Genomic DNA, 14110 nt, shown 5'->3' on the forward strand with positions numbered 1-14110 from the left:
GATGCATGGTACAGCTTACCTCTTCATGTGCCCCGGAAGACTTTCCAGCTCCATCATTTGTTGTCACCTTGACGTTGGCCTAGAAGCCAGAGGATCCCAAATGTAAAAACACAATAAATTGTGCATTGTACCAAATTAGTGCACAGCTTCACAAGAACACAGATGGAAAGTTCCATCTCCTTCATCTGCTGTTGCGTCAACGTTGTGCCAACTAGAAGCTCTCAGGATATAAGGGACCCTTCAACGACAGCACAGGTATTTTATCTGGTCATGGCAGGCTACACTTCGACAGCACCTGGCATGCTTTTGGTCACAATTGTTCGGGAAATGGCCCGTCATCAAACCTCTTTTTAAAGGAAACATCGTGGAGCAACTTTTTTAGGCTGCCGGCAGATGATTGTTGGTTCGAGCTCTATGCTGCTTCAGCGCTGAATAATATGAGCAGATTGGCAGCTCGACTTTGGAAGTCAAGTTGGCCTATCAAATGCTCCACACCATTCTCATACCTACGCACAATGCAGGCGTTCACAACTGCTGCATTCATTAAGTGGTAGTAGTAAGTAGTAAGAGTTGTTTTCCGGTCCACTCACTGTATGAAAATCCACGCTATTTCGAGGGTTTTTCGACATTTTTGGCTCGAAATTAATCTACTATTCCTATTGACATCAAATTTTTTGCGCATGATCCTCACATCGTTCTCTATCAATTGCAACCATTTGTTTGAAGCTATCTCTTCTCAGAACGACACTACTGCTGCGGACACGTTATGGTGGCACGACCTCGCCTACATAGCCTTGAAATGCTTTTGCATTTATAAGCCTCTAATCTGCCTTTTTCATAACGGGACTGCGCATGCGCCCGTCCCCTGGCGGTGGTGGTGGTAGCCATTTTTATGCAGACACATTTTGCCCTGGCTAAACGAATGTTTTTTTAGCACATTTTCAAAAGTAATGCCCTGTTTTGAAATAGAACTTGATTTCAGGCTGCTTCAGGTGTTTTCCAGATAGGTCATGAAATTTGGATGTCACGATTTCAGTTATGACACTTTCCACAAAATATTGCACGTCCTTATAAAAAAATTATCTGCTGGTATTTGGCACTGCAAAACCAACCAGTTGTCTTTCTTACGACCTGGAAATGCTATTTACGTGGAAAAATATTTGTTTCCGGTGGAAACAGAACGGTGTGTGATAGGGTTAACTTGAAAGGTTTATGATCCGATAAAGCGAGCAGTTAATCCACATTCAGTTAAGTGCACTCTGAAATATTCAGAATGCCCATTGTGACATTCATCTGAGTTTGGTATATCAACTTTGGCTTATTTTCATTCAAGTCCTTAAATGAATTTTTCACTTGCAAAGGGCACTTCACTTCGAGGGCTCAAAACAGTACCCTTACATTATTTACAGTCAAATGTGTGACTACACGATCAGGTGATGCCCCAAAAATAGGCAGCGCCCTGAATATGGTGAGTCCCACATCTGCAAAAGATGCAGCATGGCTACTTTTCCGAAGGTTAGAAATATAGAAAGTCTTGGCCTCTACTTCTCTGCGAAGTCCCTCCCGGTCATGGCAGAGCTCTTGAATGCTGATGACTGTAGGACTAGGTTGACAGTCCCACATAGGTTGTGGGGCCGTGATTCACAGGCTCTACTCGCAGTGACCATGCCTTGCCTGTAGAGCATCCACTGTAATGAAAGGGACTGCAGTTTTGTTCTTTCCTCGATTTGAGCAGTGTTCTCCCTTGCGTAGGCTTGCTTAAGGTAAGCTAGACATTCGGGCCCTGTAAGTTGGCGGTGCTCTTTAATTAGGTCCATGAGGGCTGGGACACCCTGGTGTGCTGCAGCAAAGAGAAACAACTTACGTACAGCCTTTTTCAAATGTAAAGATTCTCAGAGGTTTTCTTTTAGCCATGTAATCATGACGGAAAACTTCCGGCCAAAGTATAATTTACACGACCACCATAACTCTAACACTAGTCATTTTCTGCCATATCAGTCCACATGGTACAAGAGATGCGACCTCTGAACTCTTTAAAGCATGAAAAAAAATACTGGCAAAAACACTTAAGTGTACTCCCACTGCAGCGAAAAAGCTGTCAAAAGAGAAGCCTAAAGTATCCTATTGTGTGTATTCGGTGGTTTGATAGCATACTGTCTGGTCGGGAATCATAGTTGATGAACTTCACTGGTCACTGACCACGGTCAAGAACAAATTATGATTCGGGCGTGCTACACCTCTTCACAACTGTGAAGAAGAGAGCTGACCATCGTCAGTGACCAGTGAACTTCACCTACCTTTTGTGTACTGTAAGCTTTGTGCTGTACATTTTACATTGCCCAAACTGGCACTGATGTTTGAGCAGTAGGCTTATTTGGCGAGTGCTTTAATATCATGATAAATAATAAGCACCTCCATTCTAACTTTCCTGTATTTGAAGAAGCCACAGTATTATTTTACGCCATTTTTCTCACTGTTTAAGAACAAATTGCAGAGCATCATAGCCTCAGACATCTGCATTGCCTTGATGCATCGCACTTTGGTTATGAAAGCGGCCACTGCCAGTTATACCTGTACCATTTCATTTATGTTTTCTAGCATATAAAAAGCGCTATCTTAAGTCAAAGTAACCTGTCATTGAAATAGAACAGGCAAACTTAAATTTTTGTGATTTCTGGGGTTTAACGTCCCAAAATAACACTATACTATATAGCCTGAGTGGTCTAACACACGAGAAAGCGACAGCATGCACCAGCAATAAGAACTCATTTAATCAAGCTCATAACAAATGTGTTGTATCATGCCTGAAGGCAAAGCATTTATTACTTTTAGCTCACCACAAGGAACATATAATACTTTTTGATTATGGATGTAGACAGCGCAAACAAGAGCACTATCTTTGGCAGCGTTGCAGAACATGTATGAAACTGAGCATAGAGGTGCGAGGTCTATCAAGTTACATTCTCATATTACATAATTCTTAAAATTGTTATGCTGCATGTACCAATGAGTCTAACGTGATGTTTACATCAATTCATGTAAATGCAGCCTTGTGTGCTCAATACTATATTGTCTGCATACTATAACTTGTAGTCTGTTTTAGAATGTCAAGTAGCAATCAATTTTGATGGAAACAGGTGGTCTTTGGAGGCATAGCTGCGGCCCTGCCAGCACATTTCGATGGCCCTGAAAAGGGTCATTATCTTCAAAGCTGACGCTTTCCCCGGGTGAGATTGTAGGAGCTGATGCACTCAGCACCAATGGCTACAGTGTTCTGCAGCTGAACACAAGGCTGGAGGTCTATTCTCGGCTATATTTCAATGGACGCGAAACACATGGAGATACATCGGGCTGCTGCCTCTTGATACAGGTATATATTTCTTCATGCTGAAATAGCAATCTCACCCGTCACAGTGGCTCAGGTGGCCAAGGATGTAAGTTCAGTTCTGGATGCTTTTTTGATGGATGCGAAAAACAAGGCGCCCATGCACTGTGCGGTGTCAGTGCACATTAAAGATCTCCAGGTGGTCGAAATTTCTGGCGCCTTCCATTACGACGTCCCTCTTAGCCCAAGTTGCTTTGCGACGTTAAGCCAAACCAACAGCGCTCATTTTTCCTCTTCTCCACTATGAGTGAAATCTAACATGCCCTCGCTTGTAATTCAGCTTCAGGCATCGAACTTGGACTTTCGTATTCGAGAGAGGCCACATCTTAGCTTCTTCACCAAGACCGCAATAATGCGTAATATTGAGCCTTGGGCTCTCAATCTGCGTCTTAAAGAAGTCTGCCATTTGGCAAGATGCCAGCCTTGACGCTTTCTTCGTACAAATCAACAATGACAACAGCAGAGTTGTCTACTAAAAAGCAGTCTCCCACTTTCACGTATTGCTCAACTCTTCCACACTGCCTCGCTTCCGACATCCTGTGGCTTAGCTATGCCAGTGGTTTCTTTGTATTTTGGAGCACTTTTTATAACTTTTCCCAAAAAGGGGAAACGCGCTGAATTCATCAACAGGGTCATGGTCTAGACACTGCTCTGCCAGGTGCACCAAGCTGTGAACGTTGTACACCAGCTGTTTTGCGCCATACAACCTGCCAAACTCCTGAACAAAATACCTCAGCAGGTCCCGGGCAAAACTGTTGAGAGCTACATGGTGCTCGGGGGAGGCAAGTATCCTTAAAGCCACGTGGAGCTGAAGAAAATGCTTGTACTGTTCTTCAGTCAGGAGAAGCTTGAGAACTACAGGCCCCAGATAGAGTAAAAACGTCCTGAACTCGGTTGCTTTCCAACGGTCCAGTTCCTCAGTTCCTCTGGGTTTTCGCTGGAAACAACTGGGAAAAGCAGTGGCCGCTTCTCGCAGCCTGTTGTTGAGCTGGCTCCATTCTTCTCTCTGCTCAGTCGAGCAGTGGGCCCCGGGGAGACCCAGTTTCTCAGTAGTTGCCACATTACTCCCAGGCAGACCAGCTGCATGTATTCTGTGGGAAAGCATGCCACCATGTCAACATCCAAGTTAGTGAATATATGAAACACCAGTGTGGTGCTGCTGATCTTCTTGACAACGAAATGAATCATCGCTTCAATGCGGTGCTTGCAGGTCTGGAAACGTCTGTTTTCCACATAGCGGTCCTTTTGGATGCATCTTCCACAAGCGTGGTAGCCTCAGGCGCATGTCCCGTAATTGCCTTCACAAAACTTCTTCCCGGGGCTTCACAGATCACAGCAGTCTAAGTCACACAACGCAAGTCCCTTTCAGTAACAAACTGTTACTGCTGAGACTGCACTTTTAAAAAGGGGGCAAGAAATTCCTGGAGGTATGTTGGCTTCCCTGTGCCACAGTATACACTCACCATAAATGGTACCGAATTTTTCAAGTTCGTAACTCTCAAAGTATCGGCCACAAACCAGTCTGGCTGCTTTTGTGCATAGGCAGGCCGTCATCAAACCTCTTTTTAAAGGAAACATCGTGGAGCACCTTTTTTAGGCGGCCAGCAGATGATTGTTGGTTCAAGCTCTATGCTCTTCAGCGCTGAATATGAGCAGATTGGCAGCTCGACTTTGGAAGTCAAGTTGGCCTATCAAATGCTCCACACCATTTTCATACCTACGCACAACTGCTGCATTCATTAAGTGGTAGTAGTGAGTAGTAAGAGTTGTTTTCCGGTCCACTCACTGTATGAAAATCCACGCTATTTCGAGGGTTTTTCGACATTTTTGGCTCGAAATTAATCTACTATTCCTATTGACATCAAATTTTTTGCGCATGATCCTCACATCGTTCTCTATCAATTGCAACCATTTGTTTGAAGCTATCTCTTCTCAGAACGACACTACTGCTGCGGACACGTTATGGTGGCACGACCTCGCCTACATAGCCTTGAAATGCTTTTGCATTTTTAAGCCTCTAATCTGCCTTTTTCATAACGGGACTGCGCATGCGCCCATCCCCTGGCGGTGGTGGTGGTAGCCATTTTTTTGCAGACACATTTTGCCCTGGCTAAACGAATGTTTTTTTAGCACGTTTTCAAAAGTAAAGCCCTGTTTTGAAATAGAACTTGATTTCAGGCTGCTTCAGGTGTTTTCCAGATAGGTCATGAAATTTGGATGTCATGATTTCAGTTAATTATGACACTTTCCACAAAATATTACACGTCCCTATAAAAAATTATCTGCTGGTATTTGGCACTGCGAAACCAACCAGTTGTCTTTCTTACGACCTGTAAATGCTATTTACGTGGAAAAATATTTGTTTTCGGTGGAAACAGAATGGCGTGTGATAGGGTTAACTTGACAGGTTTATGATCCGATAAAGCGAGCAGTTAATCCACATTCAATTAAGTGCATTCACTTTGCAGTGCAGGGTACAGATACTCTATAAACAATTTTTGCACTGCCTGCAGGAACTCATTGAATCCTATGGCATCGTACTTTATGGTTACTGTTGCTACTTTGTCTTTGTTGCAGTAGACAATGAAGTCACACTCTGGAGTGTTCATTCAGAATGCCCATTGTGACGTTCATCTTAGTTTGGTATATCAACTTTGGCTTCTTTTCATTCAAGTCCTTAAATGAATTTTTCACTTGCAAAGTGCACGTCACTTCGAGGACTCAAAACAGTACCCTTACATTATTCACAGTCAAATGTGACTACACGATCAGGTGGTGCCCCAAAAATAGGCAGTTCCCTGAATATGGTGAGTCCCACATCTGCAAAAGATGCAGCATGGCCACTTTTCCGAAGGTTAGAAATATAGAAAGTCTTGGCCTCCACTTCTTTGCGAAGTCCCTCCCCTTCATGGCAGAGCTCTTGAATGCTGATGACTGTAGGACTAGGTTGACAGTCCCACGTAGGTTGTGGGGCCGAGGTTCCTTGTCCAAGCTTCGTGTACGTGTTAGGCATGGACAGGCTCTACTCGCAGTGACCTTGCTTTGCGACGTTAAACCAAACAAACAGCGCTCATTTTTCCTCTTCTCCACTCTGAGTGAAATCTAACATGCCCTCGCTTGTAATTCAGCTTCAGGCATCGAACTTGGACTTTCATATTCGAGAGAGGCCCCATCTTAGCTTCTTCACAAAGACCGCTATAACACCTTATATTGAGCCTTGAGCTGTCAATCTGCGTCTTAAAGGAGTCTGCCATTTGGCAAGATGCCAGCCTTGACGCTTTCTTTGTACACAGCAACAATGACAACAGCAGACTTGTCTACTAAAACGCAGTCTCCTACTTTCACGTATTGCTCAACTCTTTCATTGATCTGTGCACACTGCCTCGCTTCCGACATCCTGTGGCTTAGCTGTGCCAGTGGTTTGTTTGTACTTTGGAGCACTTTCTATAACTTTTCCCAAAAAGGGGAAAGGCGCTGAATTCATCAACAGGGCCATGTTCTAGACACTGCTCCGCCAGGTGCACCAAGCTGTGAACGTTGTACACCAGCTGTTTTGCGCCATACAACCTGCCTAACTCCTGAACAAAATACCTCAGCAGGTCTCGGGCAAAACTGTTCAGAGCTACATGGTGCTCAGGGGAGGTAACTATCCTTAAAGCCACATAGAGCTGAAGAAAATGCTTGTACTGTTTTTCAGTCAGGAGAAACTTGAGAACTACTGGCCCCAGATAGAGTAAAAACGTCCTGAACTCGGTTGCTTTCCAACGGTCCAGTCCATCAGTTCCTCTGGGTTTTCGCTGGAAACAACTGGCAAAAGCAGTGGCCGCTTCTCGCAGCCTGTTGTTGAGCCATTCTTCTCTCTGCTCAGTCGAGCAGTGTGCCCCGGGGAGACCCAGTTTCTCAGTAGTTGCCACATTACTCCGAGGCAGACCAGCTGCATGTATTCTGTGGAAAAGCATGCCACCATATCAACATCCAAGTTAGCGAATATATGAAACACCAGTGTGGTGCTGCTGATCTTCCTGACAACGAAATGATTCATCGCTTCAATGCGGTGCTTGCAGGTCTGGAAACGTAAGTCTGTTTTCCACATAGCGGTCCTTTTGGATGCATCTTCCACAAGCATGGTAGCCTCAGGCGCATGTCCAGTAATTGCCTTCACAAAACTTCTTCCTGAGGCTTCGCAGATCACAGCAATCAAAGTGACACAACGCAAGTCCCTTTTTCAGTAACAAACTGTTACTGCTGAGACTGCTCCAGCTGTAGTGTGTTCAGTCACTTGGCTCCTGTTTGTACTGGGCAAACTGGCAACTAGAGTTGTGAACAAAACTTATTTCCAAATAAAGCTTATGTCCAATCAAGAGAGGTGCGGTGACGTCTGTACAATTGGAAAGTTTGTTCAAAAATCTGAGGCCTCCTGGACATTTGGAGAAAGTTGGCATTAATCGAATTGCGACATCTGCTAAAGAAACAGCTTGAAATTTTGGTAAGTGGCTGCCAATTTTCTAATCTGTTTCAACAAAAGCAATATAACACCTTCTTCTACCTCAGAAACATATCCTCATTCAAAAAGTGGCTTCAAATAACAATGTAAGACCTACCTCATCTGCCTGTAACTGTGGTGGCTCAGCCATGGCTGTTTGCAGGCACTGCCCGTTTGTCAAAGCAGTCTCGGTTGGGCCAGACCAATTCTCAGACACACCCATCTCACTAGTTTCAGTGACTAAGATTTCAACATCTGAGATAGGTTGATTTGGCTCAACAGCCCTAAGCACCAACGTCCCACTTGTGGCTTGGTCTTTTCCAAAGAGCCTGCGCTTGACAGAATCTTCTGGTGCTGCTCCCTACAAAAATAGTGTAGCAGGAGGTAATTAGACATGCGCATCTAGCCCCATTGTTCAGGAATGCGCATACCTCTAGCTGTTCTTGAGAACATCTGCACATCCTGGCTGCACTGGGGATCGAATCCCGCATTCCCTACTTGTCCCTTCCCAGACATAACATTACAGACAATAGGTATGCACACATAGATGAGGGGACATAAGCGTCCCCTTATAGGCACGTGGAAGGGGCAGGAACAAATATTGTTGCATTTTCTTCTGTTTCTCCCACAAGGCAGGAATTTAAATGTGCTGTTAGTGCCGCCCCCCCTCCCTTTTGGAAACACGTGTGTTTTCAAAAGTGTTTCAAAACACTTGTGTGTTTACCATTATGGATGCAAAACAATAACACATAACTTGCTGTTGCAGGTTGTCATTTCTTTGGCGTTCCTGTGCGAGCTTTTTTCTTAACACCGAAATTTCATTTTGGAGTTTCCTGATGACTTTTTCTTTTGGAGAAAGGCTTTGTCCACATTCTTCTCCGGATGAGTTGCTGTCGATAGCAATTTCCATAAGCCTTTTTCTTTTTGCTATCTTCTTCCAGCTATTCTTTTCTTTCTGGCTCAGCTCCCGCTGAAATTCATGGCAAGTGAAGACAAAAAATGCCACATTAAAATTAACACCTTTAAAATTCAAGAACGAAGCGCTTTTCCCGTGCCACCCCTTCCAGCCAATGGCGTCCGTTGATTCTCATGAATCTGCTAGTGTGACAGTGCGGTGACAGTGTGCGTTCGAACCACCACATGTCTCAATCGACACGATTAACGCCTAACTGCCACTCGGCTCATTAGGCTGGTGCCACAGCGGGGCGAGAGCTCAAAAGCTGGTGCCCTCCAGGATCAAAAACGTCATAGCACTCGATGGGTCCAAATCCCTGACGATGCAACGCCCCTAAGGGCACGCTTTCCCTGGCGCGCCAGTACGAACCGCGTGCTGCGTAAGCAACACATCCCTTGCCCAGTTCAACTGTAACCGTGCGGCCAGCTTTGCTACACTTAATTTGGCGTACCGCAGCACAGAACATACTGTTCCACGCGCCGACTTTCAGTGTGAAAGCTATGTGCCTGCTTCTTGGTACTTTGTCTCGTTTGGAGCTATTTGCACCGTTCCTGCACGGACAAACATTTAAATCGCCGCTCCCTGCTTGATAGGCGCTTGCCGGCTTCGCGGCATCGTCTGCTGCATGAGCTTCCTCGCAGTCGCTTGACCCAAATTTGTCTAGTGGCAAGTCGCCACGCATCTCCTTGTCCTCAAAGGACCTGGTGAGACACCCATCGGGTGCGTTCGACAACTGCGCGACGCTCTGCCCGGTCGGCCCAGCAGGCCCATCTCCGTTCTCTGCCTCGGATGAAAGGCTGTTGCCATCAATAACGCTACGGGGCACTTCATGCCCTATGCCCGGCACAGTGTGCCGTTTCAGTAACGTTAGACCTCCTCCTATCACGAGCTCGCCACTCTGACATCTGTCGTCACTGACCCTTTCATGTTGAACGAAATGTTCTTTTTTGCAGCTTCCTCGAGACCGCGTTTTTGGAATTGTCAGACTCAATTCCAGCATTCCTGAACTTGCATTGTCGCACCTGGTCTCATCGGGGGTTGAGCTAACCTGGGCGGCTGGATCATCTGAGTGCAAGATCACCGCCTCTAATACCGCGGCGCTGCGTTCCATCACGATACTTTCTTCACCACAGATTCCAGTTTCGCGGAAAGCTGGCTCTCTTTTTACTTCTGCCTGGCTGTTTTTCTTCCGTTCTTTTGATATGTCGGAGGTCACAACCTCCGTCATCGAGCCTGCAATTGCCCCCAGACCATCACAATTAGGCTGCTCCTTTTTAATTGCTAGCCGCCCGCAGTGGCGGAAAAGCTGTGACCTTCTCGCACTCTTCTGGAATCTTTTCACTTCCTGCGCTCTCTGCGTCCTTTACTACCAAAGAAGAGAGAGAGATAACTTTTATTTTTCAGCTCAAGTCCGAGCCTTCTTAGTTGCCCGTTTGGTGGGCGCTATTTATCGGCGGTGGCAGAGTAGGGCCACGTGTCCCTTGGATGCGTCGGATGTGGGCGGCGAGGAGCGGCCAGAGGGTGGGCTGCAGAGAGGTTGGTGGAGCGGTCCATCGGGCCCACGTGAGGTGAAAGGGGGGAGGCAAGGTATGCGAGGAAGGTATGGTGGGAGAGTTAGTTGCGCGGGGGCATAACCAATATGTATGAATGTTGGAGGGATGCTCTCCGCACACGAGACAGGCGGGTTTGCCAGGTTTATGAAGGATATAGTGGGAATACAGTTCGCAGGGAAGGGAGTTAGTCTGCCTGTCGAATTAGAGAGGCGTCAGCACGGCAAAGGAAATGGGAGGGTGACGGAAGGGTTCGTCGCATGTGCCGCAAATTGCGAAGGTGTTCGCGGCGGTCCTGTCGGTGTGTAGCGCGGTCTGCCTTGGGATTATAATGGGCTGGCCAGGCAGTCGGAGGGCCCGGTGGTATTTTTTCACGGGCCAGAGCATGAGCAAGCTCATTCTCCGGTATACCTTGATGACCAGGAATCCATTCAAGGCGGACATGGAGCGTAGGGTGGGCTGTTAGGTATTGCAGCAAAGTGTCTAGGATATGGGGAGGGAGTTTTTGAGATTCGAATGAGCGTATGGCAGCCTGAGAGTCTGCACGTATGGTGATGGTGGAGGACAGGTGGTCGTGAAGCGTAATCGCCTCTGCTATGGCCAGAGTTTCTGCGTCGGTTGAGGAGGGCACTCCTGTGTGGAGATGTGTGGAGGTGCTTCGAGGGCCGACTACTGCAGTAACTACTTGGTGCTCGAGGATATGGGCATCGGTATAGTAAGTGTCGTGGCCCAGTACGGGTAAATGGTTCGCCAGTGCTTCACGCCTCCCGGGATTTATCGTTGGAGACATGTGGCGTGGAATGGGTTTTACAGTAAGACGCGGGAGGCTTTTCCACGGGGGAGCAGATGGTTGAAGCGGGGGTAGTTGGGAAATGGTGTGTCCGAAAAGGCTGAGGAGGTCTCTGCCTTGCTCGGAGGTAGAGAGACGGTGTATCTGGGCTCGGTGGTGTGCTGCTGCGCGTTCTTCGAGGGAGTTGAAAATGGCGGCGTCTGCGATCAGAGCATTTGCGGCGTAGATGGGAACTCCCATGGCTAATCGAGTGAAGCGACGCAGAGAGGCTTCCAGTTTGCTTACTTGAGAGGATGTGAGGCGTTGATAGGGGTAGGCGTACATGACCCTCGAATAAACGAGTGCTTCTATAACTCGACGGAGTTCGTGTTCTCTGAGTCCATGCTTTTGACGAGATATGCGGGACAGCATGTGGCGAATTTGGTTCAGTTGTTGCAGGAGTTGGCTAAGCCACACGTTGCACTTGCCATCTTGTTGAAAAGTGAAGCCAAGGATCTTGATGTGGCTCCGTCGGGGAATAGGGGTTTGCGCGAGAGAGAGTTGAATGAGTTCGCGGTAGGAAGAAGCGGTTTTTTGAGGAGCGTTAGAAACCACGATGTATTCCGACTTTTCGGCGGAACAACTCATACCTATGCGGCGTGCATGCTCCTGAACGACGTCGAGGCCTTGCTGCAAAGTGGATTCTAGTTCCCCGGCGTTTCCTGTGGTAGACCAGAGAGAGATATCATCCGCATATATAGCGTGGCGTAGGCCAGGAATTTCAGCGAGTTTTCGGGGCAGTTCTTTCATTGCCAAGTTGAAAAGCATAGGTGAAAGAATGGATCCCTGTGGTGTACCTGCGGTGAGGGGAAAGGGGGCGGAAGGTGTGCCGTCGGGGCCAATGATTCGGAGGGTCCTGTCTGTAAGAAAGTCTTTGATGTAGTTGAACATGCGGACCCCAGGGCGAGTGTCTGCCAGGTTGGTGAGAATTGCGGAGTGGGCGACATTATCAAAAGCCTTTTTGATATCCACGCCGGTCAAAACTCGAAGCTGTGCGCTGCTTGGGAAGGCGTACAAATCCTCATAGATTTGCCGTCCAATGTCTTGTGTGCATACGTGGGCGCGGAATCCGACCATAGTGGGAGCAAGACAGCGATTGGTATGCAGGTGCCATTCGAGGCGGGTAAGGGCCATCTTCTCCATCAGCTTCCCTAGGCAAGAAGTCATGGATATAGGTCGGAGGTTAGTGATGAGCGCAGAGGATTTTCCTGGTTTCGGAATCATAATTACGTGTGCCTCTTTCCATGCAGCGGGAATTTTCCCGGAGCGCCAAACAGTATTAATAATCTGAATAAGTTCGTCTAGTTTTGAATCGGGGAGATTACGGAGTATACCATAGGTAACTTTATCTGGGCCGGGTGCTGTGTTTCGCTTAAGGGAGCGTAGAGCAGCCTGAAGTTCGGCGAATGTAAAGTCGGAATTCATTCCTTGTTCGTCTGCTTCTTCTTCGGTGTGAGGGTATGACGGGGAGCTGGCAGGAGAAGTAGAGGATGGGTAAAATTGATTTCGGATTTGCTCAACCAGCTCTTCTTGTGAGACGGAGAGGGCCAACTGTAGCTTTTGAAGTGTGTTACGAGGTTTACCCTGTCCAAGTAGGGTGCGCATAATGTGCCAGACTTTTGGAGTGTGGAGTCTCTCGACCATGTCATCACAGAGCTGAAGCCAGTTGTTCGTGGCTAGTTGGTCAGCGTATTCTTGGGCTGCTTGCGTTAGTTCAGTAACTTTTCTTTTCAATGCGTGGCTAGATCTACAGTTGCGCCAAGCTTTTATGGCCCGGCGACGTTGTTTCCATAGCCCAAGTAGGTGTGTGTCAATGTATGGATAGTCGGGAGATCGGTGGATATGTTTGGTGTGTTGGGAGACGGTCTCCATAATGGCGCTACACCATTTTTCGGGGTCCTCGAGTGAGACTGATAAGGAGTCGAGGGCCGGCCGAGCCTTTGGCCAGTCTACGAGCATAGTGGGAGGTAGATGTGTTCCGGGTGGTCTGGAGGGTCGCTGGGACGTGAGCGTTATCTGAAGAATACAGTGATCACTCCCCATCGTGTCACCCGTATTACTCCAAGAAGCGCGGAGATCGCTGCGAATCCATGCGAGGTCGGGGTTTGTGTCGGATTGTGCTCCACATCCTAGACGTGTAGGCATGAACGTGTCATTCAGGAGGGTGAGGTGATGAATACTGGCGAAGCGGTCGAGTTTTCGTCCGGAGGCTGAAGTACGGTCGTATCCCCATGCAGGGTGTGGGCAGTTGAAGTCACCAAGAAGGACGAAAGTAGTAGGGACATTAGAGGCAGGAAGGGCCGTATGCAAAGGTGGGATGCTGGTTTTGGAGTCGGAGGGAGTCCAGTAGCAGTTTAAAATCGTGATACGGTGACCCTGATAGGTGGAGTGTGTCAGGACATGCTCTTTCGTCCCGGAGTTGAGGTGGGATGTATCTTCCTGAATGGTGGGTATCGTGCGCCGTATGTATGTAACCGTCAAAGTCGGCGGAGGAGGGGGCGTTTGATGTCCTTTTCTCTTCATGACTATACTTGGCTGAGTAAAATGGTCGTAACCTGGCAGAGAAAAGGCACCGTGCGTTTCCTGCAGTGCGATGACGTCTGGGTTAACGCCAGTAATCTGCATGTGTTGCAAGAGGGCATTTTTCTTGCGACGAAAACCGCGGCAGTTCCACTGCCAAATAATTAGAGGGTTTTGGGGTGGGGATGTGTGTCGCATGATATCACTCATCATGCCGGTCTTCCTCCATTGTGTCGAGGTTAGGCACTAGAGGGGCGCTTGCGCGCTTTCGAGGGGGAGCATTGGAGTCTGCGTCGGGAGAGGGTGGGGCAGAGGACGCGAGGGAGAGGAGATGGTGCTCTAGTTGCTCGACGCGAGCCGTCAGTTGTTGTAAGGCCAATAGGACGGG

The 14110-nt window shown here is 47.6% G+C and overlaps 2 pseudogenes; both read right to left on the reverse strand.

Moving 5' to 3' along the window:
* Positions 1-992: 992 nt before the first annotated feature.
* Positions 993-2533, reverse strand: LOC149360415 (uncharacterized; annotated as a pseudogene).
* Positions 2534-5832: 3299 nt separating this feature from the next.
* Positions 5833-9934, reverse strand: LOC149360416 (uncharacterized; annotated as a pseudogene).
* Between the last annotated feature and the right edge of the window lie 4176 nt (positions 9935-14110).

The sequence above is a fragment of the Amblyomma mixtum genome, chromosome 2 (assembly GCF_055824585.1).
Source record: "Amblyomma mixtum isolate Tamu chromosome 2, ASM5582458v1, whole genome shotgun sequence".
In the NCBI taxonomy this organism is placed as follows: Eukaryota; Metazoa; Arthropoda; class Arachnida; order Ixodida; family Ixodidae; genus Amblyomma; species Amblyomma mixtum.